This window comes from Triturus cristatus, chromosome 12, assembly GCF_964204655.1.
Source record: "Triturus cristatus chromosome 12, aTriCri1.1, whole genome shotgun sequence".
Classification (NCBI taxonomy): Eukaryota; Metazoa; Chordata; class Amphibia; order Caudata; family Salamandridae; genus Triturus; species Triturus cristatus.
This window is the reverse complement of record NC_140595.1, coordinates 217,976,056-218,000,463: the sequence shown is the minus strand read 5'-3', so window position 1 is coordinate 218,000,463 and position 24,408 is coordinate 217,976,056. Positions and strand designations below refer to the sequence as shown.

The 24,408-nt window shown below is 45.3% G+C and overlaps 25 non-coding genes across 25 annotated transcripts; all 25 read left to right on the top strand.

Moving 5' to 3' along the window:
* Window positions 1-86: 86 nt before the first annotated feature.
* Window positions 87-201, top strand: LOC146774529 (U5 spliceosomal RNA). The gene has a single exon (XR_014974336.1). It is a non-coding gene; the product is annotated as a U5 spliceosomal RNA (small nuclear RNA).
* Window positions 202-1,089: 888 nt separating this feature from the next.
* On the top strand, window positions 1,090-1,204 carry LOC146774528 (U5 spliceosomal RNA). Its single transcript, XR_014974084.1, has one exon. It is a non-coding gene; the product is annotated as a U5 spliceosomal RNA (small nuclear RNA).
* An 852-nt stretch (window positions 1,205-2,056) lies between these two features.
* On the top strand, window positions 2,057-2,171 carry LOC146774527 (U5 spliceosomal RNA). Its single transcript, XR_014974681.1, has one exon. It is a non-coding gene; the product is annotated as a U5 spliceosomal RNA (small nuclear RNA).
* Window positions 2,172-3,023: 852 nt separating this feature from the next.
* Window positions 3,024-3,138, top strand: LOC146774526 (U5 spliceosomal RNA). Its single transcript, XR_014974395.1, has one exon. It is a non-coding gene; the product is annotated as a U5 spliceosomal RNA (small nuclear RNA).
* An 853-nt stretch (window positions 3,139-3,991) lies between these two features.
* LOC146774525 (U5 spliceosomal RNA) lies at window positions 3,992-4,106 on the top strand. Its single transcript, XR_014972772.1, has one exon. It is a non-coding gene; the product is annotated as a U5 spliceosomal RNA (small nuclear RNA).
* Window positions 4,107-4,994: 888 nt separating this feature from the next.
* LOC146774524 (U5 spliceosomal RNA) lies at window positions 4,995-5,109 on the top strand. The gene has a single exon (XR_014974083.1). It is a non-coding gene; the product is annotated as a U5 spliceosomal RNA (small nuclear RNA).
* An 852-nt stretch (window positions 5,110-5,961) lies between these two features.
* Window positions 5,962-6,076, top strand: LOC146774523 (U5 spliceosomal RNA). The gene has a single exon (XR_014972771.1). It is a non-coding gene; the product is annotated as a U5 spliceosomal RNA (small nuclear RNA).
* An 852-nt stretch (window positions 6,077-6,928) lies between these two features.
* On the top strand, window positions 6,929-7,043 carry LOC146774522 (U5 spliceosomal RNA). The gene has a single exon (XR_014974334.1). It is a non-coding gene; the product is annotated as a U5 spliceosomal RNA (small nuclear RNA).
* An 888-nt stretch (window positions 7,044-7,931) lies between these two features.
* On the top strand, window positions 7,932-8,046 carry LOC146774521 (U5 spliceosomal RNA). Its single transcript, XR_014974082.1, has one exon. It is a non-coding gene; the product is annotated as a U5 spliceosomal RNA (small nuclear RNA).
* An 852-nt stretch (window positions 8,047-8,898) lies between these two features.
* Window positions 8,899-9,013, top strand: LOC146774520 (U5 spliceosomal RNA). The gene has a single exon (XR_014972769.1). It is a non-coding gene; the product is annotated as a U5 spliceosomal RNA (small nuclear RNA).
* An 852-nt stretch (window positions 9,014-9,865) lies between these two features.
* LOC146774519 (U5 spliceosomal RNA) lies at window positions 9,866-9,980 on the top strand. The gene has a single exon (XR_014974199.1). It is a non-coding gene; the product is annotated as a U5 spliceosomal RNA (small nuclear RNA).
* Window positions 9,981-10,832: 852 nt separating this feature from the next.
* On the top strand, window positions 10,833-10,947 carry LOC146774518 (U5 spliceosomal RNA). Its single transcript, XR_014972768.1, has one exon. It is a non-coding gene; the product is annotated as a U5 spliceosomal RNA (small nuclear RNA).
* An 852-nt stretch (window positions 10,948-11,799) lies between these two features.
* On the top strand, window positions 11,800-11,914 carry LOC146774517 (U5 spliceosomal RNA). The gene has a single exon (XR_014973899.1). It is a non-coding gene; the product is annotated as a U5 spliceosomal RNA (small nuclear RNA).
* An 889-nt stretch (window positions 11,915-12,803) lies between these two features.
* Window positions 12,804-12,918, top strand: LOC146774516 (U5 spliceosomal RNA). The gene has a single exon (XR_014972767.1). It is a non-coding gene; the product is annotated as a U5 spliceosomal RNA (small nuclear RNA).
* Window positions 12,919-13,770: 852 nt separating this feature from the next.
* LOC146774515 (U5 spliceosomal RNA) lies at window positions 13,771-13,885 on the top strand. Its single transcript, XR_014974198.1, has one exon. It is a non-coding gene; the product is annotated as a U5 spliceosomal RNA (small nuclear RNA).
* An 852-nt stretch (window positions 13,886-14,737) lies between these two features.
* On the top strand, window positions 14,738-14,852 carry LOC146774514 (U5 spliceosomal RNA). Its single transcript, XR_014972766.1, has one exon. It is a non-coding gene; the product is annotated as a U5 spliceosomal RNA (small nuclear RNA).
* Window positions 14,853-15,704: 852 nt separating this feature from the next.
* LOC146774513 (U5 spliceosomal RNA) lies at window positions 15,705-15,819 on the top strand. Its single transcript, XR_014974333.1, has one exon. It is a non-coding gene; the product is annotated as a U5 spliceosomal RNA (small nuclear RNA).
* Window positions 15,820-16,707: 888 nt separating this feature from the next.
* On the top strand, window positions 16,708-16,822 carry LOC146774512 (U5 spliceosomal RNA). Its single transcript, XR_014974080.1, has one exon. It is a non-coding gene; the product is annotated as a U5 spliceosomal RNA (small nuclear RNA).
* An 852-nt stretch (window positions 16,823-17,674) lies between these two features.
* On the top strand, window positions 17,675-17,789 carry LOC146774511 (U5 spliceosomal RNA). The gene has a single exon (XR_014972765.1). It is a non-coding gene; the product is annotated as a U5 spliceosomal RNA (small nuclear RNA).
* An 852-nt stretch (window positions 17,790-18,641) lies between these two features.
* Window positions 18,642-18,756, top strand: LOC146774510 (U5 spliceosomal RNA). The gene has a single exon (XR_014974197.1). It is a non-coding gene; the product is annotated as a U5 spliceosomal RNA (small nuclear RNA).
* Window positions 18,757-19,608: 852 nt separating this feature from the next.
* LOC146774509 (U5 spliceosomal RNA) lies at window positions 19,609-19,723 on the top strand. The gene has a single exon (XR_014972764.1). It is a non-coding gene; the product is annotated as a U5 spliceosomal RNA (small nuclear RNA).
* An 852-nt stretch (window positions 19,724-20,575) lies between these two features.
* LOC146774508 (U5 spliceosomal RNA) lies at window positions 20,576-20,690 on the top strand. The gene has a single exon (XR_014973898.1). It is a non-coding gene; the product is annotated as a U5 spliceosomal RNA (small nuclear RNA).
* Window positions 20,691-21,579: 889 nt separating this feature from the next.
* On the top strand, window positions 21,580-21,694 carry LOC146774507 (U5 spliceosomal RNA). The gene has a single exon (XR_014972763.1). It is a non-coding gene; the product is annotated as a U5 spliceosomal RNA (small nuclear RNA).
* Window positions 21,695-22,546: 852 nt separating this feature from the next.
* Window positions 22,547-22,661, top strand: LOC146774506 (U5 spliceosomal RNA). Its single transcript, XR_014972726.1, has one exon. It is a non-coding gene; the product is annotated as a U5 spliceosomal RNA (small nuclear RNA).
* An 852-nt stretch (window positions 22,662-23,513) lies between these two features.
* On the top strand, window positions 23,514-23,628 carry LOC146774505 (U5 spliceosomal RNA). The gene has a single exon (XR_014974196.1). It is a non-coding gene; the product is annotated as a U5 spliceosomal RNA (small nuclear RNA).
* The last annotated feature ends 780 nt before the right edge of the window (window positions 23,629-24,408 follow it).

The window sequence follows — 24,408 nt, the reverse complement described above, 5'->3', positions numbered from 1 at the left end:
GCCTGAAAATACCTTTCAGGCCCTCACCCTCGCAATGACAGGGTCTTTGATGTGGCGCCACTTACCCTAGAGAGCTATATTGTCACTTACTCTGGTTTCTCTTCAAAACGAAAATATCTTTCGCCTTTTACTAAAGATTTCCGTGGAGAGGAACATTTAAGAGTTTATTCAATTTTTTTAAGCCTTGACACAGGTGAGGCTGTTTATCATTTGTTTAAAAGAAAAGCATTAGAAGTTGGGGAATATCCAGCAATTGTCTGCTGCTTTTTTGGGGGACATGAGTTTGGTGTTTTATTCCTGAGCTCTCTGCTTGCTCATTTGCATAAACAGAGTGCAGGAGAGGTGCCTCATGGGAAAGAGCTTGTGCAGTGCATGAGATTGCTTTTCTTGACTGACTTGAAACTACACGATCGCAGGCAGTATATTTTCTTATCTCCCAAAGATCCTGCTGCCAGATCCCAGAGGTCACCCTCCTTTTTAAAGGTGGGACCAAGACTCATGCTGTGCTTTTCATAGGGCTTGCCCGTTATTTGTGCCCGTTGGAGGTGCCCTGAGAGGTCGCCAATCCTGAGTCCGCTTCCTCTCAGGTAGACTTGAAGGGGCACGTCAGACTTGTTTCACGTGTCTCCAGCCTAGACAGATATATCCTTCTATATTCAGGTTTAATGAAAGAACGTGTGAAAAAGGCACATACGGTGCATGGCTATGTGTAGAGCACAGTGGTGGCTCTGAGCATATCGATTGGAGGGATGGTGTTGAAAGCGTAAAATGGCTAGGGGACAAAAGGCCTACAGTGCCACTTAACTAAAAGCCTGATTCACATTTCCTGTTCCCCTTCCCCAGCAGCCCCGACAACTCCTAATGAGCTGAGGTGAGTACAAAAGAAATTTGCATATTCCCAGACATACACATGTGAACAGTCCACCTTTTTGTACCTTGAGCAGAGACTTTGAAATGTTGGCCTGTTTTGCCGACCGGCCTGGTTCTCGCCCTCTTTCTTAGAGCCTGAAAATACCTTTCAGGTCCTCACCCTCGCAATGACAGGGTCTTTGATGTGCCGCCACTTACCCTAGAGAGCTATATTGTCACTTACTCTGGTTTCTCTTCAAAACGAAAAAATCTTTCGCCTTTTACTAAAGATTTCCGTGGAGAGGAACATTTAAGAGTTTATTCAATTTTTTTAATCCTTGCCACAGGTGAGGCTGTTTATCATTTGTTTAAAAGAAATGCATTAGAAGTTGGGGAATATCCAGCAATTGTCTGCTGCTTTTTTGGGGGACATGAGTTTGGTGTTTTATTCCTGAGCTCTCTGCTTGCTCATTTGCATAAACAGAGTGCAGGAGAGGTGCCTCATGGGAAAGAGCTTGTGCAGTGCATGAGATTGCTTTTTTTGACTGACTTGAAACTACACGATCGCAGGCAGTATATTTTCTTATCTCCCAAAGATCCTGCTGCCAGATCCCAGAGGTCACCCTCCTTTTTAAAGGTGGGACCAAGACTCATGCTGTGCTTTTCATAGGGCTTGCCCGTTATTTGTGCCGGTTAGAGGTGCCCTGAGAGGTCGCCAATCCTGAGTCAGCTTCCTCTCAGGTAGACTTGAAGGGGCACGTCAGACTTGTTTCACGTGTCTCCAGCCTAGACAGATATATCCTTCTATATTCAGGTTTAATGAAAGTACGTGTGAAAAAGGCACATACGGTGCATGGCTATGTGTAGAGCGTGTTGAAAGCGTAAAATGGCTAGGGGACAAAAGGCCTACAGTGCCACTTAACTAAAAGCCTGATTCACATTTCCTGTTCCCCTTCCCCAGCAGCCCCGACAACTCCTAATGAGCTGAGGTGAGTACAAAATAAATTTGCATATTCCCAGACATACACATGTGAACAGTCCACCTTTTTGTACCTTGAGCAGAGACTTTGAAATGTTGGCCTGTTTTGCCCACCGGCCTGGTTCTCGCCCTCTTTCTTAGAGCCTGAAAATACCTTTCAGGTCCTCACCCTCGCAATGACAGGGTCTTTGATGTGCCGCCACTTACCCTAGAGAGCTATATTGTCACTTACTCTGGTTTCTCTTCAAAACGAAAAAATCTTTCGCTTTTTACTAAAGATTTCCGTGGAGAGGAACATTTAAGAGTTTATTCAATTTTTTTAATCCTTGCCACAGGTGAGGCTGTTTATCATTTGTTTAAAAGAAAAGCATTAGAAGTTGGGGAATATCCAGCAATTGTCTGCTGCTTTTTTGGGGGACATGAGTTTGGTGTTTTATTCCTGAGCTCTCTGCTTGCTCATTTGCATAAACAGAGTGCAGGAGAGGTGCCTCATGGGAAAGAGCTTGTGCAGTGCATGAGATTGCTTTTCTTGACTGACTTGAAACTACACGATCGCAGGCAGTATATTTTCTTATCTCCCAAAGATCCTGCTGCCAGATCCCAGAGGTCACCCTCCTTTTTAAAGGTGGGACCAAGACTCATGCTGTGCTTTTCATAGGGCTTGCCCGTTATTTGTGCCCGTTGGAGGTGCCCTGAGAGGTCGCCAATCCTGAGTCCGCTTCCTCTCAGGTAGACTTGAAGGGGCACGTCAGACTTGTTTCACGTGTCTCCAGCCTAGACAGATATATCCTTCTATATTCAGGTTTAATGAAAGTACGTGTGAAAAAGGCACATACGGTGCATGGCTATGTGTAGAGCGTGTTGAAAGCGTAAAATGGCTAGGGGACAAAAGGCCTACAGTGCCACTTAACTAAAAGCCTGATTCACATTTCCTGTTCCCCTTCCCCAGCAGCCCCGACAACTCCTAATGAGCTGAGGTGAGTACAAAAGAAATTTGCATATTCCCAGACATACACATGTGAACAGTCCACCTTTTTGTACCTTGAGCAGAGACTTTGAAATGTTGGCCTGTTTTGCCCACCGGCCTGGTTCTCGCCCTCTTTCTTAGAGCCTGAAAATACCTTTCAGGTCCTCACCCTCGCAATGACAGGGTCTTTGATGTGCCGCCACTTACCCTAGAGAGCTATATTGTCACTTACTCTGGTTTCTCTTCAAAACGAAAAAATCTTTCGCTTTTTACTAAAGATTTCCGTGGAGAGGAACATTTAAGAGTTTATTCAATTTTTTTAAGCCTTGCCACAGGTGAGGCTGTTTATCATTTGTTTAAAAGAAAAGCATTACAAGTTGGGGAATATCCAGCAATTGTCTGCTGCTTTTTTTGGGGGACATGAGTTTGGTGTTTTATTCCTGAGCTCTCTGCTTGCTCATTTGCATAAACAGAGTGCAGGAGAGGTGCCTCATGGGAAAGAGCTTGTGCAGTGCATGAGATTGCTTTTCTTGACTGACTTGAAACTTCACGATCGCAGGCAGTATATTTTCTTATCTCCCAAAGATCCTGCTGCCAGATCCCAGAGGTCACCCTCCTTTTTAAAGGTGGGACCAAGACTCATGCTGTGCTTTTCATAGGGCTTGCCCGTTATTTGTGCCCGTTGGAGGTGCCCTGAGAGGTCGCCAATCCTGAGTCCGCTTCCTCTCAGGTAGACTTGAAGGGGCACGTCAGACTTGTTTCACGTGTCTCCAGCCTAGACAGATATATCCTTCTATATTCAGGTTTAATGAAAGTACGTGTGAAAAAGGCACATACGGTGCATGGCTATGTGTAGAGCGTGTTGAAAGCGTAAAATGGCTAGGGGACAAAAGGCCTACAGTGCCACTTAACTAAAAGCCTGATTCACATTTCCTGTTCCCCTTCCCCAGCAGCCCCGACAACTCCTAATGAGCTGAGGTGAGTACAAAAGAAATTTGCATATTCCCAGACATACACATGTGAACAGTCCACCTTTTTGTACCTTGAGCAGAGACTTTGAAATGTTGGCCTGTTTTGCCCACCGGCCTGGTTCTCGCCCTCTTTCTTAGAGCCTGAAAATACCTTTCAGGTCCTCACCCTCGCAATGACAGGGTCTTTGATGTGCCGCCACTTACCCTAGAGAGCTATATTGTCACTTACTCTGGTTTCTCTTCAAAACGAAAAAATCTTTCGCCTTTTACTAAAGATTTCCGTGGAGAGGAACATTTAAGAGTTTATTCAATTTTTTTAAGCCTTGCCACAGGTGAGGCTGTTTATCATTTGTTTAAAAGAAAAGCATTAGAAGTTGGGGAATATCCAGCAATTGTCTGCTGCTTTTTTGGGGGACATGAGTTTGGTGTTTTATTCCTGAGCTCTCTGCTTGCTCATTTGCATAAACAGAGTGTAGGAGAGGTGCCTCATGGGAAAGAGCTTGTGCAGTGCATGAGATTGCTTTTCTTGACTGACTTGAAACTTCACGATCGCAGGCAGTATATTTTCTTATCTCCCAAAGATCCTGCTGCCAGATCCCAGAGGTCACCCTCCTTTTTAAAGGTGGGACCAAGACTCATGCTGTGCTTTTCATAGGGCTTGCCCATTATTTGTGCCCGTTAGAGGTGCCCTGAGAGGTCGCCAATCCTGAGTCCGCTTCCTCTCAGGTAGACTTGAAGGGGCACGTCAGACTTGTTTCACGTGTCTCCAGCCTAGACAGATATATCCTTCTATATTCAGGTTTAATGAAAGTACGTGTGAAAAAGGCACATACGGTGCATGGCTATGTGTAGAGCACAGTGGTGGCTCTGAGCATATCGATTGGAGGGATGGTGTTGAAAGCGTAAAATGGCTAGGGGACAAAAGGCCTACAGTGCCACTTAACTAAAAGCCTGATTCACATTTCCTGTTCCCCTTCCCCAGCAGCCCCGACAACTCCTAATGAGCTGAGGTGAGTACAAAAGAAATTTGCATATTCCCAGACATACACATGTGAACAGTCCACCTTTTTGTACCTTGAGCAGAGACTTTGAAATGTTGGCCTGTTTTGCCGACCGGCCTGGTTCTCGCCCTCTTTCTTAGAGCCTGAAAATACCTTTCAGGTCCTCACCCTCGCAATGACAGGGTCTTTGATGTGCCGCCACTTACCCTAGAGAGCTATATTGTCACTTACTCTGGTTTCTCTTCAAAACGAAAAAATCTTTCGCCTTTTACTAAAGATTTCCGTGGAGAGGAACATTTAAGAGTTTATTCAATTTTTTTAATCCTTGCCACAGGTGAGGCTGTTTATCATTTGTTTAAAAGAAATGCATTAGAAGTTGGGGAATATCCAGCAATTGTCTGCTGCTTTTTTGGGGGACATGAGTTTGGTGTTTTATTCCTGAGCTCTCTGCTTGCTCATTTGCATAAACAGAGTGCAGGAGAGGTGCCTCATGGGAAAGAGCTTGTGCAGTGCATGAGATTGCTTTTCTTGACTGACTTGAAACTACACGATCGCAGGCAGTATATTTTCTTATCTCCCAAAGATCCTGCTGCCAGATCCCAGAGGTCACCCTCCTTTTTAAAGGTGGGACCAAGACTCATGCTGTGCTTTTCATAGGGCTTGCCCGTTATTTGTGCCGGTTAGAGGTGCCCTGAGAGGTCGCCAATCCTGAGTCAGCTTCCTCTCAGGTAGACTTGAAGGGGCACGTCAGACTTGTTTCACGTGTCTCCAGCCTAGACAGATATATCCTTCTATATTCAGGTTTAATGAAAGTACGTGTGAAAAAGGCACATACGGTGCATGGCTATGTGTAGAGCGTGTTGAAAGCGTAAAATGGCTAGGGGACAAAAGGCCTACAGTGCCACTTAACTAAAAGCCTGATTCACATTTCCTGTTCCCCTTCCCCAGCAGCCCCGACAACTCCTAATGAGCTGAGGTGAGTACAAAAGAAATTTGCATATTCCCAGACATACACATGTGAACAGTCCACCTTTTTGTACCTTGAGCAGAGACTTTGAAATGTTGGCCTGTTTTGCCCACCGGCCTGGTTCTCGCCCTCTTTCTTAGAGCCTGAAAATACCTTTCAGGTCCTCACCCTCGCAATGACAGGGTCTTTGATGTGCCGCCACTTACCCTAGAGAGCTATATTGTCACTTACTCTGGTTTCTCTTCAAAACGAAAAAATCTTTCGCCTTTTACTAAAGATTTCCGTGGAGAGGAACATTTAAGAGTTTATTCAATTTTTTTAAGCCTTGCCACAGGTGAGGCTGTTTATCATTTGTTTAAAAGAAAAGCATTAGAAGTTGGGGAATATCCAGCAATTGTCTGCTGCTTTTTTGGGGGACATGAGTTTGGTGTTTTATTCCTGAGCTCTCTGCTTGCTCATTTGCATAAACAGAGTGCAGGAGAGGTGCCTCATGGGAAAGAGCTTGTGCAGTGCATGAGATTGCTTTTCTTGACTGACTTGAAACTACACGATCGCAGGCAGTATATTTTCTTATCTCCCAAAGATCCTGCTGCCAGATCCCAGAGGTCACCCTCCTTTTTAAAGGTGGGACCAAGACTCATGCTGTGCTTTTCATAGGGCTTGCCCGTTATTTGTGCCCGTTAGAGGTGCCCTGAGAGGTCGCCAATCCTGAGTCAGCTTCCTCTCAGGTAGACTTGAAGGGGCACGTCAGACTTGTTTCACGTGTCTCCAGCCTAGACAGATATATCCTTCTATATTCAGGTTTAATGAAAGTACGTGTGAAAAAGGCACATACGGTGCATGGCTATGTGTAGAGCGTGTTGAAAGCGTAAAATGGCTAGGGGACAAAAGGCCTACAGTGCCACTTAACTAAAAGCCTGATTCACATTTCCTGTTCCCCTTCCCCAGCAGCCCCGACAACTCCTAATGAGCTGAGGTGAGTACAAAAGAAATTTGCATATTCCCAGACATACACATGTGAACAGTCCACCTTTTTGTACCTTGAGCAGAGACTTTGAAATGTTGGCCTGTTTTGCCCACCGGCCTGGTTCTCGCCCTCTTTCTTAGAGCCTGAAAATACCTTTCAGGCCCTCACCCTCGCAATGACAGGGTCTTTGATGTGGCGCCACTTACCCTAGAGAGCTATATTGTCACTTACTCTGGTTTCTCTTCAAAACGAAAATATCTTTCGCCTTTTACTAAAGATTTCCGTGGAGAGGAACATTTAAGAGTTTATTCAATTTTTTTAAGCCTTGACACAGGTGAGGCTGTTTATCATTTGTTTAAAAGAAAAGCATTAGAAGTTGGGGAATATCCAGCAACTGTCTGCTGCTTTTTTGGGGGACATGAGTTTGGTGTTTTATTCCTGAGCTCTCTGCTTGCTCATTTGCATAAACAGAGTGCAGGAGAGGTGCCTCATGGGAAAGAGCTTGTGCAGTGCATGAGATTGCTTTTCTTGACTGACTTGAAACTACACGATCGCAGGCAGTATATTTTCTTATCTCCCAAAGATCCTGCTGCCAGATCCCAGAGGTCACCCTCCTTTTTAAAGGTGGGACCAAGACTCATGCTGTGCTTTTCATAGGGCTTGCCCGTTATTTGTGCCCGTTGGAGGTGCCCTGAGAGGTCGCCAATCCTGAGTCCGCTTCCTCTCAGGTAGACTTGAAGGGGCACGTCAGACTTGTTTCACGTGTCTCCAGCCTAGACAGATATATCCTTCTATATTCAGGTTTAATGAAAGTACGTGTGAAAAAGGCACATACGGTGCATGGCTATGTGTAGAGCACAGTGGTGGCTCTGAGCATATCGATTGGAGGGATGGTGTTGAAAGCGTAAAATGGCTAGGGGACAAAAGGCCTACAGTGCCACTTAACTAAAAGCCTGATTCACATTTCCTGTTCCCCTTCCCCAGCAGCCCCGACAACTCCTAATGAGCTGAGGTGAGTACAAAAGAAATTTGCATATTCCCAGACATACACATGTGAACAGTCCACCTTTTTGTACCTTGAGCAGAGACTTTGAAATGTTGGCCTGTTTTGCCGACCGGCCTGGTTCTCGCCCTCTTTCTTAGAGCCTGAAAATACCTTTCAGGTCCTCACCCTCGCAATGACAGGGTCTTTGATGTGCCGCCACTTACCCTAGAGAGCTATATTGTCACTTACTCTGGTTTCTCTTCAAAACGAAAAAATCTTTCGCCTTTTACTAAAGATTTCCGTGGAGAGGAACATTTAAGAGTTTATTCAATTTTTTTAATCCTTGCCACAGGTGAGGCTGTTTATCATTTGTTTAAAAGAAATGCATTAGAAGTTGGGGAATATCCAGCAATTGTCTGCTGCTTTTTTGGGGGACATGAGTTTGGTGTTTTATTCCTGAGCTCTCTGCTTGCTCATTTGCATAAACAGAGTGCAGGAGAGGTGCCTCATGGGAAAGAGCTTGTGCAGTGCATGAGATTGCTTTTCTTGACTGACTTGAAACTACACGATCGCAGGCAGTATATTTTCTTATCTCCCAAAGATCCTGCTGCCAGATCCCAGAGGTCACCCTCCTTTTTAAAGGTGGGACCAAGACTCATGCTGTGCTTTTCATAGGGCTTGCCCGTTATTTGTGCCGGTTAGAGGTGCCCTGAGAGGTCGCCAATCCTGAGTCAGCTTCCTCTCAGGTAGACTTGAAGGGGCACGTCAGACTTGTTTCACGTGTCTCCAGCCTAGACAGATATATCCTTCTATATTCAGGTTTAATGAAAGTACGTGTGAAAAAGGCACATACGGTGCATGGCTATGTGTAGAGCGTGTTGAAAGCGTAAAATGGCTAGGGGACAAAAGGCCTACAGTGCCACTTAACTAAAAGCCTGATTCACATTTCCTGTTCCCCTTCCCCAGCAGCCCCGACAACTCCTAATGAGCTGAGGTGAGTACAAAAGAAATTTGCATATTCCCAGACATACACATGTGAACAGTCCACCTTTTTGTACCTTGAGCAGAGACTTTGAAATGTTGGCCTGTTTTGCCCACCGGCCTGGTTCTCGCCCTCTTTCTTAGAGCCTGAAAATACCTTTCAGGTCCTCACCCTCGCAATGACAGGGTCTTTGATGTGCCGCCACTTACCCTAGAGAGCTATATTGTCACTTACTCTGGTTTCTCTTCAAAACGAAAAAATCTTTCGCCTTTTACTAAAGATTTCCGTGGAGAGGAACATTTAAGAGTTTATTCAATTTTTTTAAGCCTTGCCACAGGTGAGGCTGTTTATCATTTGTTTAAAAGAAAAGCATTACAAGTTGGGGAATATCCAGCAATTGTCTGCTGCTTTTTTGGGGGACATGAGTTTGGTGTTTTATTCCTGAGCTCTCTGCTTGCTCATTTGCATAAACAGAGTGCAGGAGAGGTGCCTCATGGGAAAGAGCTTGTGCAGTGCATGAGATTGCTTTTCTTGACTGACTTGAAACTTCACGATCGCAGGCAGTATATTTTCTTATCTCCCAAAGATCCTGCTGCCAGATCCCAGAGGTCAACCTCCTTTTTAAAGGTGGGACCAAGACTCATGCTGTGCTTTTCATAGGGCTTGCCCGTTATTTGTGCCCGTTAGAGGTGCCCTGAGAGGTCGCCAATCCTGAGTCAGCTTCCTCTCAGGTAAACTTGAAGGGGCACGTCAGACTTGTTTCACGTGTCTCCAGCCTAGACAGATATATCCTTCTATATTCAGGTTTAATGAAAGTACGTGTGAAAAAGGCACATACGGTGCATGGCTATGTGTAGAGCGTGTTGAAAGCGTAAAATGGCTAGGGGACAAAAGGCCTACAGTGCCACTTAACTAAAAGCCTGATTCACATTTCCTGTTCCCCTTCCCCAGCAGCCCCGACAACTCCTAATGAGCTGAGGTGAGTACAAAAGAAATTTGCATATTCCCAGACATACACATGTGAACAGTCCACCTTTTTGTACCTTGAGCAGAGACTTTGAAATGTTGGCCTGTTTTGCCCACCGGCCTGGTTCTCGCCCTCTTTCTTAGAGCCTGAAAATACCTTTCAGGTCCTCACCCTCGCAATGACTGGGTCTTTGATGTGGCGCCACTTACCCTAGAGAGCTATATTGTCACTTACTCTGGTTTCTCTTCAAAACGAAAATATCTTTCGCCTTTTACTAAAGATTTCCGTGGAGAGGAACATTTAAGAGTTTATTCAATTTTTTTAAGCCTTGCCACAGGTGAGGCTGTTTATCATTTGTTTAAAAGAAAAGCATTAGAAGTTGGGGAATATCCAGCAATTGTCTGCTGCTTTTTTGGGGGACATGAGTTTGGTGTTTTATTACTGAGCTCTCTGCTTGCTCATTTGCATAAACAGAGTGCAGGAGAGGTGCCTCATGGGAAAGAGCTTGTGCAGTGCATGAGATTGCTTTTCTTGACTGACTTGAAACTACACGATCGCAGGCAGTATATTTTCTTATCTCCCAAAGATCCTGCTGCCAGATCCCAGAGGTCACCCTCCTTTTTAAAGGTGGGACCAAGACTCATGCTGTGCTTTTCATAGGGCTTGCCCGTTATTTGTGCCCGTTGGAGGTGCCCTGAGAGGTCGCCAATCCTGAGTCCGCTTCCTCTCAGGTAGACTTGAAGGGGCACGTCAGACTTGTTTCACGTGTCTCCAGCCTAGACAGATATATCCTTCTATATTCAGGTTTAATGAAAGTACGTGTGAAAAAGGCACATACGGTGCATGGCTATGTGTAGAGCGTGTTGAAAGCGTAAAATGGCTAGGGGACAAAAGGCCTACAGTGCCACTTAACTAAAAGCCTGATTCACATTTCCTGTTCCCCTTCCCCAGCAGCCCCGACAACTCCTAATGAGCTGAGGTGAGTACAAAAGAAATTTGCATATTCCCAGACATACACATGTGAACAGTCCACCTTTTTGTACCTTGAGCAGAGACTTTGAAATGTTGGCCTGTTTTGCCCACCGGCCTGGTTCTCGCCCTCTTTCTTAGAGCCTGAAAATACCTTTCAGGTCCTCACCCTCGCAATGACAGGGTCTTTGATGTGCCGCCACTTACCCTAGAGAGCTATATTGTCACTTACTCTGGTTTCTCTTCAAAACGAAAAAATCTTTCGCCTTTTACTAAAGATTTCCGTGGAGAGGAACATTTAAGAGTTTATTCAATTTTTTTAAGCCTTGCCACAGGTGAGGCTGTTTATCATTTGTTTAAAAGAAAAGCATTAGAAGTTGGGGAATATCCAGCAATTGTCTGCTGCTTTTTTGGGGGACATGAGTTTGGTGTTTTATTCCTGAGCTCTCTGCTTGCTCATTTGCATAAACAGAGTGCAGGAGAGGTGCCTCATGGGAAAGAGCTTGTGCAGTGCATGAGATTGCTTTTCTTGACTGACTTGAAACTACACGATCGCAGGCAGTATATTTTCTTATCTCCCAAAGATCCTGCTGCCAGATCCCAGAGGTCACCCTCCTTTTTAAAGGTGGGACCAAGACTCATGCTGTGCTTTTCATAGGGCTTGCCCGTTATTTGTGCCCGTTGGAGGTGCCCTGAGAGGTCGCCAATCCTGAGTCCGCTTCCTCTCAGGTAGACTTGAAGGGGCACGTCAGACTTGTTTCACGTGTCTCCAGCCTAGACAGATATATCCTTCTATATTCAGGTTTAATGAAAGTACGTGTGAAAAAGGCACATACGGTGCATGGCTATGTGTAGAGCGTGTTGAAAGCGTAAAATGGCTAGGGGACAAAAGGCCTACAGTGCCACTTAACTAAAAGCCTGATTCACATTTCCTGTTCCCCTTCCCCAGCAGCCCCGACAACTCCTAATGAGCTGAGGTGAGTACAAAAGAAATTTGCATATTCCCAGACATACACATGTGAACAGTCCACCTTTTTGTACCTTGAGCAGAGACTTTGAAATGTTGGCCTGTTTTGCCCACCGGCCTGGTTCTCGCCCTCTTTCTTAGAGCCTGAAAATACCTTTCAGGTCCTCACCCTCGCAATGACAGGGTCTTTGATGTGCCGCCACTTACCCTAGAGAGCTATATTGTCACTTATTCTGGTTTCTCTTCAAAACGAAAAAATCTTTCGCCTTTTACTAAAGATTTCCGTGGAGAGGAACATTTAAGAGTTTATTCAATTTTTTTAAGCCTTGCCACAGGTGAGGCTGTTTATCATTTGTTTAAAAGAAAAGCATTACAAGTTGGGGAATATCCAGCAATTGTCTGCTGCTTTTTTTGGGGGACATGAGTTTGGTGTTTTATTCCTGAGCTCTCTGCTTGCTCATTTGCATAAACAGAGTGCAGGAGAGGTGCCTCATGGGAAAGAGCTTGTGCAGTGCATGAGATTGCTTTTCTTGACTGACTTGAAACTTCACGATCGCAGGCAGTATATTTTCTTATCTCCCAAAGATCCTGCTGCCAGATCCCAGAGGTCACCCTCCTTTTTAAAGGTGGGACCAAGACTCATGCTGTGCTTTTCATAGGGCTTGCCCGTTATTTGTGCCGGTTAGAGGTGCCCTGAGAGGTCGCCAATCCTGAGTCAGCTTCCTCTCAGGTAGACTTGAAGGGGCACGTCAGACTTGTTTCACGTGTCTCCAGCCTAGACAGATATATCCTTCTATATTCAGGTTTAATGAAAGTACGTGTGAAAAAGGCACATACGGTGCATGGCTATGTGTAGAGCACAGTGGTGGCTCTGAGCATATCGATTGGAGGGATGGTGTTGAAAGCGTAAAATGGCTAGGGGACAAAAGGCCTACAGTGCCACTTAACTAAAAGCCTGATTCACATTTCCTGTTCCCCTTCCCCAGCAGCCCCGACAACTCCTAATGAGCTGAGGTGAGTACAAAAGAAATTTGCATATTCCCACACATACACATGTGAACAGTCCACCTTTTTGTACCTTGAGCAGAGACTTTGAAATGTTGGCCTGTTTTGCCCACCGGCCTGGTTCTCGCCCTCTTTCTTAGAGCCTGAAAATACCTTTCAGGTCCTCACCCTCGCAATGACAGGGTCTTTGATGTGCCGCCACTTACCCTAGAGAGCTATATTGTCACTTACTCTGGTTTCTCTTCAAAACGAAAAAATCTTTCGCCTTTTACTAAAGATTTCCGTGGAGAGGAACATTTAAGAGTTTATTCAATTTTTTTAAGCCTTGCCACAGGTGAGGCTGTTTATCATTTGTTTAAAAGAAAAGCATTAGAAGTTGGGGAATATCCAGCAATTGTCTGCTGCTTTTTTGGGGGACATGAGTTTGGTGTTTTATTCCTGAGCTCTCTGCTTGCTCATTTGCATAAACAGAGTGCAGGAGAGGTGCCTCATGGGAAAGAGCTTGTGCAGTGCATGAGATTGCTTTTCTTGACTGACTTGAAACTACACGATCGCAGGCAGTATATTTTCTTATCTCCCAAAGATCCTGCTGCCAGATCCCAGAGGTCACCCTCCTTTTTAAAGGTGGGACCAAGACTCATGCTGTGCTTTTCATAGGGCTTGCCCGTTATTTGTGCCGGTTAGAGGTGCCCTGAGAGGTCGCCAATCCTGAGTCAGCTTCCTCTCAGGTAGACTTGAAGGGGCACGTCAGACTTGTTTCACGTGTCTCCAGCCTAGACAGATATATCCTTCTATATTCAGGTTTAATGAAAGTACGTGTGAAAAAGGCACATACGGTGCATGGCTATGTGTAGAGCGTGTTGAAAGCGTAAAATGGCTAGGGGACAAAAGGCCTACAGTGCCACTTAACTAAAAGCCTGATTCACATTTCCTGTTCCCCTTCCCCAGCAGCCCCGACAACTCCTAATGAGCTGAGGTGAGTACAAAAGAAATTTGCATATTCCCAGACATACACATGTGAACAGTCCACCTTTTTGTACCTTGAGCAGAGACTTTGAAATGTTGGCCTGTTTTGCCCACCGGCCTGGTTCTCGCCCTCTTTCTTAGAGCCTGAAAATACCTTTCAGGTCCTCACCCTCGCAATGACAGGGTCTTTGATGTGCCGCCACTTACCCTAGAGAGCTATATTGTCACTTACTCTGGTTTCTCTTCAAAACGAAAATATCTTTCGCCTTTTACTAAAGATTTCCGTGGAGAGGAACATTTAAGAGTTTATTCAATTTTTTTAAGCCTTGCCACAGGTGAGGCTGTTTATCATTTGTTTAAAAGAAAAGCATTAGAAGTTGGGGAATATCCAGCAATTGTCTGCTGCTTTTTTGGGGGACACGAGTTTGGTGTTTTATTACTGAGCTCTCTGCTTGCTCATTTGCATAAACAGAGTGCAGGAGAGGTGCCTCATGGGAAAGAGCTTGTGCAGTGCATGAGATTGCTTTTCTTGACTGACTTGAAACTACACGATCGCAGGCAGTATATTTTCTTATCTCCCAAAGATCCTGCTGCCAGATCCCAGAGGTCACCCTCCTTTTTAAAGGTGGGACCAAGACTCATGCTGTGCTTTTCATAGGGCTTGCCCGTTATTTGTGCCCGTTGGAGGTGCCCTGAGAGGTCGCCAATCCTGAGTCCGCTTCCTCTCAGGTAGACTTGAAGGGGCACGTCAGACTTGTTTCACGTGTCTCCAGCCTAGACAGATATATCCTTCTATATTCAGGTTTAATGAAAGTACGTGTGAAAAAGGCACATACGGTGCATGGCTATGTGTAGAGCGTGTTGAAAGCGTAAAATGGCTAGGGGACAAAAGGCCTACAGTGCCACTTAACTAAAAGCCTGATTCACATTTCCTGTTCCCCTTCCCCAGCAGCCCCGACAACTCCTAATGAGCTGAGGTGAGTACAAAAGAAATTTGCATATTCCCAGACATACACATGTGAACAGTCCACCTTTTTGTACCTTGAGCAGAGACTTTGAAATGTTGGCCTGTTTTGCCCACCGGCCTGGTTCTCGCCCTCTTTCTTAGAGCCTGAAAATACCTTTCAGGTCCTCACCCTCGCAATGACAGGGTCTTTGATGTGCCGCCACTTACCCTAGAGAGCTATATTGTCACTTACTCTGGTTTCTCTTCAAAACGAAAAAATCTTTCGCCTTTTACTAAAGATTTCCGTGGAGAGGAACATTTAAGAGTTTATTCAATTTTTTTAAGCCTTGCCACAGGTGAGGCTGTTTATCATTTGTTTAAAAGAAAAGCATTAGAAGTTGGGGAATATCCAGCAATTGTCTGCTGCTTTTTTGGGGGACATGAGTTTGGTGTTTTATTCCTGAGCTCTCTGCTTGCTCATTTGCATAAACAGAGTGCAGGAGAGGTGCCTCATGGGAAAGAGCTTGTGCAGTGCATGAGATTGCTTTTCTTGACTGACTTGAAACTACACGATCGCAGGCAGTATATTTTCTTATCTCCCAAAGATCCTGCTGCCAGATCCCAGAGGTCACCCTCCTTTTTAAAGGTGGGACCAAGACTCATGCTGTGCTTTTCATAGGGCTTGCCCGTTATTTGTGCCCGTTGGAGGTGCCCTGAGAGGTCGCCAATCCTGAGTCCGCTTCCTCTCAGGTAGACTTGAAGGGGCACGTCAGACTTGTTTCACGTGTCTCCAGCCTAGACAGATATATCCTTCTATATTCAGGTTTAATGAAAGTACGTGTGAAAAAGGCACATACGGTGCATGGCTATGTGTAGAGCGTGTTGAAAGCGTAAAATGGCTAGGGGACAAAAGGCCTACAGTGCCACTTAACTAAAAGCCTGATTCACATTTCCTGTTCCCCTTCCCCAGCAGCCCCGACAACTCCTAATGAGCTGAGGTGAGTACAAAAGAAATTTGCATATTCCCAGACATACACATGTGAACAGTCCACCTTTTTGTACCTTGAGCAGAGACTTTGAAATGTTGGCCTGTTTTGCCCACCGGCCTGGTTCTCGCCCTCTTTCTTAGAGCCTGAAAATACCTTTCAGGCCCTCACCCTCGCAATGACAGGGTCTTTGATGTGGCGCCACTTACCCTAGAGAGCTATATTGTCACTTACTCTGGTTTCTCTTCAAAACGAAAATATCTTTCGCCTTTTACTAAAGATTTCCGTGGAGAGGAACATTTAAGAGTTTATTCAATTTTTTTAAGCCTTGACACAGGTGAGGCTGTTTATCATTTGTTTAAAAGAAAAGCATTAGAAGTTGGGGAATATCCAGCAACTGTCTGCTGCTTTTTTGGGGGACATGAGTTTGGTGTTTTATTCCTGAGCTCTCTGCTTGCTCATTTGCATAAACAGAGTGCAGGAGAGGTGCCTCATGGGAAAGAGCTTGTGCAGTGCATGAGATTGCTTTTCTTGACTGACTTGAAACTACACGATCGCAGGCAGTATATTTTCTTATCTCCCAAAGATCCTGCTGCCAGATCCCAGAGGTCACCCTCCTTTTTAAAGGTGGGACCAAGACTCATGCTGTGCTTTTCATAGGGCTTGCCCGTTATTTGTGCCCGTTGGAGGTGCCCTGAGAGGTCGCCAATCCTGAGTCCGCTTCCTCTCAGGTAGACTTGAAGGGGCACGTCAGACTTGTTTCACGTGTCTCCAGCCTAGACAGATATATCCTTCTATATTCAGGTTTAATGAAAGTACGTGTGAAAAAGGCACATACGGTGCATGGCTATGTGTAGAGCACAGTGGTGGCTCTGAGCATATCGATTGGAGGGATGGTGTTGAAAGCGTAAAATGGCTAGGGGACAAAAGGCCTACAGTGCCACTTAACTAAAAGCCTGATTCACATTTCCTGTTCCCCTTCCCCAGCAGCCCCGACAACTCCTAATGAGCTGAGGTGAGTACAAAAGAAATTTGCATATTCCCAGACATACACATGTGAACAGTCCACCTTTTTGTACCTTGAGCAGAGACTTTGAAATGTTGGCCTGTTTTGCCGACCGGCCTGGTTCTCGCCCTCTTTCTTAGAGCCTGAAAATACCTTTCAGGTCCTCACCCTCGCAATGACAGGGTCTTTGATGTGCCGCCACTTACCCTAGAGAGCTATATTGTCACTTACTCTGGTTTCTCTTCAAAACGAAAAAATCTTTCGCCTTTTACTAAAGATTTCCGTGGAGAGGAACATTTAAGAGTTTATTCAATTTTTTTAATCCTTGCCACAGGTGAGGCTGTTTATCATTTGTTTAAAAGAAATGCATTAGAAGTTGGGGAATATCCAGCAATTGTCTGCTGCTTTTTTGGGGGACATGAGTTTGGTGTTTTATTCCTGAGCTCTCTGCTTGCTCATTTGCATAAACAGAGTGCAGGAGAGGTGCCTCATGGGAAAGAGCTTGTGCAGTGCATGAGATTGCTTTTCTTGACTGACTTGAAACTACACGATCGCAGGCAGTATATTTTCTTATCTCCCAAAGATCCTGCTGCCAGATCCCAGAGGTCACCCTCCTTTTTAAAGGTGGGACCAAGACTCATGCTGTGCTTTTCATAGGGCTTGCCCGTTATTTGTGCCGGTTAGAGGTGCCCTGAGAGGTCGCCAATCCTGAGTCAGCTTCCTCTCAGGTAGACTTGAAGGGGCACGTCAGACTTGTTTCACGTGTCTCCAGCCTAGACAGATATATCCTTCTATATTCAGGTTTAATGAAAGTACGTGTGAAAAAGGCACATACGGTGCATGGCTATGTGTAGAGCGTGTTGAAAGCGTAAAATGGCTAGGGGACAAAAGGCCTACAGTGCCACTTAACTAAAAGCCTGATTCACATTTCCTGTTCCCCTTCCCCAGCAGCCCCGACAACTCCTAATGAGCTGAGGTGAGTACAAAAGAAATTTGCATATTCCCAGACATACACATGTGAACAGTCCACCTTTTTGTACCTTGAGCAGAGACTTTGAAATGTTGGCCTGTTTTGCCCACCGGCCTGGTTCTCGCCCTCTTTCTTAGAGCCTGAAAATACCTTTCAGGTCCTCACCCTCGCAATGACAGGGTCTTTGATGTGCCGCCACTTACCCTAGAGAGCTATATTGTCACTTACTCTGGTTTCTCTTCAAAACGAAAAAATCTTTCGCCTTTTACTAAAGATTTCCGTGGAGAGGAACATTTAAGAGTTTATTCAATTTTTTTAAGCCTTGCCACAGGTGAGGCTGTTTATCATTTGTTTAAAAGAAAAGCATTACAAGTTGGGGAATATCCAGCAATTGTCTGCTGCTTTTTTGGGGGACATGAGTTTGGTGTTTTATTCCTGAGCTCTCTGCTTGCTCATTTGCATAAACAGAGTGCAGGAGAGGTGCCTCATGGGAAAGAGCTTGTGCAGTGCATGAGATTGCTTTTCTTGACTGACTTGAAACTTCACGATCGCAGGCAGTATATTTTCTTATCTCCCAAAGATCCTGCTGCCAGATCCCAGAGGTCAACCTCCTTTTTAAAGGTGGGACCAAGACTCATGCTGTGCTTTTCATAGGGCTTGCCCGTTATTTGTGCCCGTTAGAGGTGCCCTGAGAGGTCGCCAATCCTGAGTCAGCTTCCTCTCAGGTAAACTTGAAGGGGCACGTCAGACTTGTTTCACGTGTCTCCAGCCTAGACAGATATATCCTTCTATATTCAGGTTTAATGAAAGTACGTGTGAAAAAGGCACATACGGTGCATGGCTATGTGTAGAGCGTGTTGAAAGCGTAAAATGGCTAGGGGACAAAAGGCCTACAGTGCCACTTAACTAAAAGCCTGATTCACATTTCCTGTTCCCCTTCCCCAGCAGCCCCGACAACTCCTAATGAGCTGAGGTGAGTACAAAAGAAATTTGCATATTCCCAGACATACACATGTGAACAGTCCACCTTTTTGTACCTTGAGCAGAGACTTTGAAATGTTGGCCTGTTTTGCCCACCGGCCTGGTTCTCGCCCTCTTTCTTAGAGCCTGAAAATACCTTTCAGGTCCTCACCCTCGCAATGACTGGGTCTTTGATGTGGCGCCACTTACCCTAGAGAGCTATATTGTCACTTACTCTGGTTTCTCTTCAAAACGAAAATATCTTTCGCCTTTTACTAAAGATTTCCGTGGAGAGGAACATTTAAGAGTTTATTCAATTTTTTTAAGCCTTGCCACAGGTGAGGCTGTTTATCATTTGTTTAAAAGAAAAGCATTAGAAGTTGGGGAATATCCAGCAATTGTCTGCTGCTTTTTTGGGGGACATGAGTTTGGTGTTTTATTACTGAGCTCTCTGCTTGCTCATTTGCATAAACAGAGTGCAGGAGAGGTGCCTCATGGGAAAGAGCTTGTGCAGTGCATGAGATTGCTTTTCTTGACTGACTTGAAACTACACGATCGCAGGCAGTATATTTTCTTATCTCCCAAAGATCCTGCTGCCAGATCCCAGAGGTCACCCTCCTTTTTAAAGGTGGGACCAAGACTCATGCTGTGCTTTTCATAGGGCTTGCCCGTTATTTGTGCCCGTTGGAGGTGCCCTGAGAGGTCGCCAATCCTGAGTCCGCTTCCTCTCAGGTAGACTTGAAGGGGCACGTCAGACTTGTTTCACGTGTCTCCAGCCTAGACAGATATATCCTTCTATATTCAGGTTTAATGAAAGTACGTGTGAAAAAGGCACATACGGTGCATGGCTATGTGTAGAGCGTGTTGAAAGCGTAAAATGGCTAGGGGACAAAAGGCCTACAGTGCCACTTAACTAAAAGCCTGATTCACATTTCCTGTTCCCCTTCCCCAGCAGCCCCGACAACTCCTAATGAGCTGAGGTGAGTACAAAAGAAATTTGCATATTCCCAGACATACACATGTGAACAGTCCACCTTTTTGTACCTTGAGCAGAGACTTTGAAATGTTGGCCTGTTTTGCCCACCGGCCTGGTTCTCGCCCTCTTTCTTAGAGCCTGAAAATACCTTTCAGGTCCTCACCCTCGCAATGACAGGGTCTTTGATGTGCCGCCACTTACCCTAGAGAGCTATATTGTCACTTACTCTGGTTTCTCTTCAAAACGAAAAAATCTTTCGCCTTTTACTAAAGATTTCCGTGGAGAGGAACATTTAAGAGTTTATTCAATTTTTTTAAGCCTTGCCACAGGTGAGGCTGTTTATCATTTGTTTAAAAGAAAAGCATTAGAAGTTGGGGAATATCCAGCAATTGTCTGCTGCTTTTTTGGGGGACATGAGTTTGGTGTTTTATTCCTGAGCTCTCTGCTTGCTCATTTGCATAAACAGAGTGCAGGAGAGGTGCCTCATGGGAAAGAGCTTGTGCAGTGCATGAGATTGCTTTTCTTGACTGACTTGAAACTACACGATCGCAGGCAGTATATTTTCTTATCTCCCAAAGATCCTGCTGCCAGATCCCAGAGGTCACCCTCCTTTTTAAAGGTGGGACCAAGACTCATGCTGTGCTTTTCATAGGGCTTGCCCGTTATTTGTGCCCGTTGGAGGTGCCCTGAGAGGTCGCCAATCCTGAGTCCGCTTCCTCTCAGGTAGACTTGAAGGGGCACGTCAGACTTGTTTCACGTGTCTCCAGCCTAGACAGATATATCCTTCTATATTCAGGTTTAATGAAAGTACGTGTGAAAAAGGCACATACGGTGCATGGCTATGTGTAGAGCGTGTTGAAAGCGTAAAATGGCTAGGGGACAAAAGGCCTACAGTGCCACTTAACTAAAAGCCTGATTCACATTTCCTGTTCCCCTTCCCCAGCAGCCCCGACAACTCCTAATGAGCTGAGGTGAGTACAAAAGAAATTTGCATATTCCCAGACATACACATGTGAACAGTCCACCTTTTTGTACCTTGAGCAGAGACTTTGAAATGTTGGCCTGTTTTGCCCACCGGCCTGGTTCTCGCCCTCTTTCTTAGAGCCTGAAAATACCTTTCAGGTCCTCACCCTCGCAATGACAGGGTCTTTGATGTGCCGCCACTTACCCTAGAGAGCTATATTGTCACTTATTCTGGTTTCTCTTCAAAACGAAAAAATCTTTCGCCTTTTACTAAAGATTTCCGTGGAGAGGAACATTTAAGAGTTTATTCAATTTTTTTAAGCCTTGCCACAGGTGAGGCTGTTTATCATTTGTTTAAAAGAAAAGCATTACAAGTTGGGGAATATCCAGCAATTGTCTGCTGCTTTTTTTGGGGGACATGAGTTTGGTGTTTTATTCCTGAGCTCTCTGCTTGCTCATTTGCATAAACAGAGTGCAGGAGAGGTGCCTCATGGGAAAGAGCTTGTGCAGTGCATGAGATTGCTTTTCTTGACTGACTTGAAACTTCACGATCGCAGGCAGTATATTTTCTTATCTCCCAAAGATCCTGCTGCCAGATCCCAGAGGTCACCCTCCTTTTTAAAGGTGGGACCAAGACTCATGCTGTGCTTTTCATAGGGCTTGCCCGTTATTTGTGCCCGTTAGAGGTGCCCTGAGAGGTCGCCAATCCTGAGTCAGCTTCCTCTCAGGTAGACTTGAAGGGGCACGTCAGACTTGTTTCACGTGTCTCCAGCCTAGACAGATATATCCTTCTATATTCAGGTTTAATGAAAGTACGTGTGAAAAAGGCACATACGGTGCATGGCTATGTGTAGAGCACAGTGGTGGCTCTGAGCATATCGATTGGAGGGATGGTGTTGAAAGCGTAAAATGGCTAGGGGACAAAAGGCCTACAGTGCCACTTAACTAAAAGCCTGATTCACATTTCCTGTTCCCCTTCCCCAGCAGCCCCGACAACTCCTAATGAGCTGAGGTGAGTACAAAAGAAATTTGCATATTCCCACACATACACATGTGAACAGTCCACCTTTTTGTACCTTGAGCAGAGACTTTGAAATGTTGGCCTGTTTTGCCCACCGGCCTGGTTCTCGCCCTCTTTCTTAGAGCCTGAAAATACCTTTCAGGTCCTCACCCTCGCAATGACAGGGTCTTTGATGTGCCGCCACTTACCCTAGAGAGCTATATTGTCACTTACTCTGGTTTCTCTTCAAAACGAAAAAATCTTTCGCCTTTTACTAAAGATTTCCGTGGAGAGGAACATTTAAGAGTTTATTCAATTTTTTTAAGCCTTGCCACAGGTGAGGCTGTTTATCATTTGTTTAAAAGAAAAGCATTAGAAGTTGGGGAATATCCAGCAATTGTCTGCTGCTTTTTTGGGGGACATGAGTTTGGTGTTTTATTCCTGAGCTCTCTGCTTGCTCATTTGCATAAACAGAGTGCAGGAGAGGTGCCTCATGGGAAAGAGCTTGTGCAGTGCATGAGATTGCTTTTCTTGACTGACTTGAAACTACACGATCGCAGGCAGTATATTTTCTTATCTCCCAAAGATCCTGCTGCCAGATCCCAGAGGTCACCCTCCTTTTTAAAGGTGGGACCAAGACTCATGCTGTGCTTTTCATAGGGCTTGCCCGTTATTTGTGCCGGTTAGAGGTGCCCTGAGAGGTCGCCAATCCTGAGTCAGCTTCCTCTCAGGTAGACTTGAAGGGGCACGTCAGACTTGTTTCACGTGTCTCCAGCCTAGACAGATATATCCTTCTATATTCAGGTTTAATGAAAGTACGTGTGAAAAAGGCACATACGGTGCATGGCTATGTGTAGAGCGTGTTGAAAGCGTAAAATGGCTAGGGGACAAAAGGCCTACAGTGCCACTTAACTAAAAGCCTGATTCACATTTCCTGTTCCCCTTCCCCAGCAGCCCCGACAACTCCTAATGAGCTGAGGTGAGTACAAAAGAAATTTGCATATTCCCAGACATACACATGTGAACAGTCCACCTTTTTGTACCTTGAGCAGAGACTTTGAAATGTTGGCCTGTTTTGCCCACCGGCCTGGTTCTCGCCCTCTTTCTTAGAGCCTGAAAATACCTTTCAGGTCCTCACCCTCGCAATGACAGGGTCTTTGATGTGCCGCCACTTACCCTAGAGAGCTATATTGTCACTTACTCTGGTTTCTCTTCAAAACGAAAAAATCTTTCGCCTTTTACTAAAGATTTCCGTGGAGAGGAACATTTAAGAGTTTATTCAATTTTTTTAAGCCTTGCCACATGTGAGGCTGTTTATCATTTGTTTAAAAGAAAAGCATTACAAGTTGGGGAATATCCAGCAATTGTCTGCTGCTTTTTTGGGGGACATGAGTTTGGTGTTTTATTCCTGAGCTCTCTGCTTGCTCATTTGCATAAACAGAGTGCAGGAGAGGTGCCTCATGGGAAAGAGCTTGTGCAGTGCATGAGATTGCTTTTCTTGACTGACTTGAAACTTCACGATCGCAGGCAGTATATTTTCTTATCTCCCAAAGATCCTGCTGCCAGATCCCAGAGGTCAACCTCCTTTTTAAAGGTGGGACCAAGACTCATGCTGTGCTTTTCATAGGGCTTGCCCGTTATTTGTGCCCGTTAGAGGTGCCCTGAGAGGTCGCCAATCCTGAGTCAGCTTCCTCTCAGGTAAACTTGAAGGGGCACGTCAGACTTGTTTCACGTGTCTCCAGCCTAGACAGATATATCCTTCTATATTCAGGTTTAATGAAAGTACGTGTGAAAAAGGCACATACGGTGCATGGCTATGTGTAGAGCGTGTTGAAAGCGTAAAATGGCTAGGGGACAAAAGGCCTACAGTGCCACTTAACTAAAAGCCTGATTCACATTTCCTGTTCCCCTTCCCCAGCAGCCCCGACAACTCCTAATGAGCTGAGGTGAGTACAAAAGAAATTTGCATATTCCCAGACATACACATGTGAACAGTCCACCTTTTTGTACCTTGAGCAGAGACTTTGAAATGTTGGCCTGTTTTGCCCACCGGCCTGGTTCTCGCCCTCTTTCTTAGAGCCTGAAAATACCTTTCAGGTCCTCACCCTCGCAATGACAGGGTCTTTGATGTGGCGCCACTTACCCTAGAGAGCTATATTGTCACTTACTCTGGTTTCTCTTCAAAACGAAAATATCTTTCGCCTTTTACTAAAGATTTCCGTGGAGAGGAACATTTAAGAGTTTATTCAATTTTTTTAAGCCTTGCCACAGGTGAGGCTGTTTATCATTTGTTTAAAAGAAAAGCATTAGAAGTTGGGGAATATCCAGCAATTGTCTGCTGCTTTTTTGGGGGACACGAGTTTGGTGTTTTATTACTGAGCTCTCTGCTTGCTCATTTGCATAAACAGAGTGCAGGAGAGGTGCCTCATGGGAAAGAGCTTGTGCAGTGCATGAGATTGCTTTTCTTGACTGACTTGAAACTACACGATCGCAGGCAGTATATTTTCTTATCTCCCAAAGATCCTGCTGCCAGATCCCAGAGGTCACCCTCCTTTTTAAAGGTGGGACCAAGACTCATGCTGTGCTTTTCATAGGGCTTGCCCGTTATTTGTGCCCGTTGGAGGTGCCCTGAGAGGTCGCCAATCCTGAGTCCGCTTCCTCTCAGGTAGACTTGAAGGGGCACGTCAGACTTGTTTCACGTGTCTCCAGCCTAGACAGATATATCCTTCTATATTCAGGTTTAATGAAAGTACGTGTGAAAAAGGCACATACGGTGCATGGCTATGTGTAGAGCGTGTTGAAAGCGTAAAATGGCTAGGGGACAAAAGGCCTACAGTGCCACTTAACTAAAAGCCTGATTCACATTTCCTGTTCCCCTTCCCCAGCAGCCCCGACAACTCCTAATGAGCTGAGGTGAGTACAAAAGAAATTTGCATATTCCCAGACATACACATGTGAACAGTCCACCTTTTTGTACCTTGAGCAGAGACTTTGAAATGTTGGCCTGTTTTGCCCACCGGCCTGGTTCTCGCCCTCTTTCTTAGAGCCTGAAAATACCT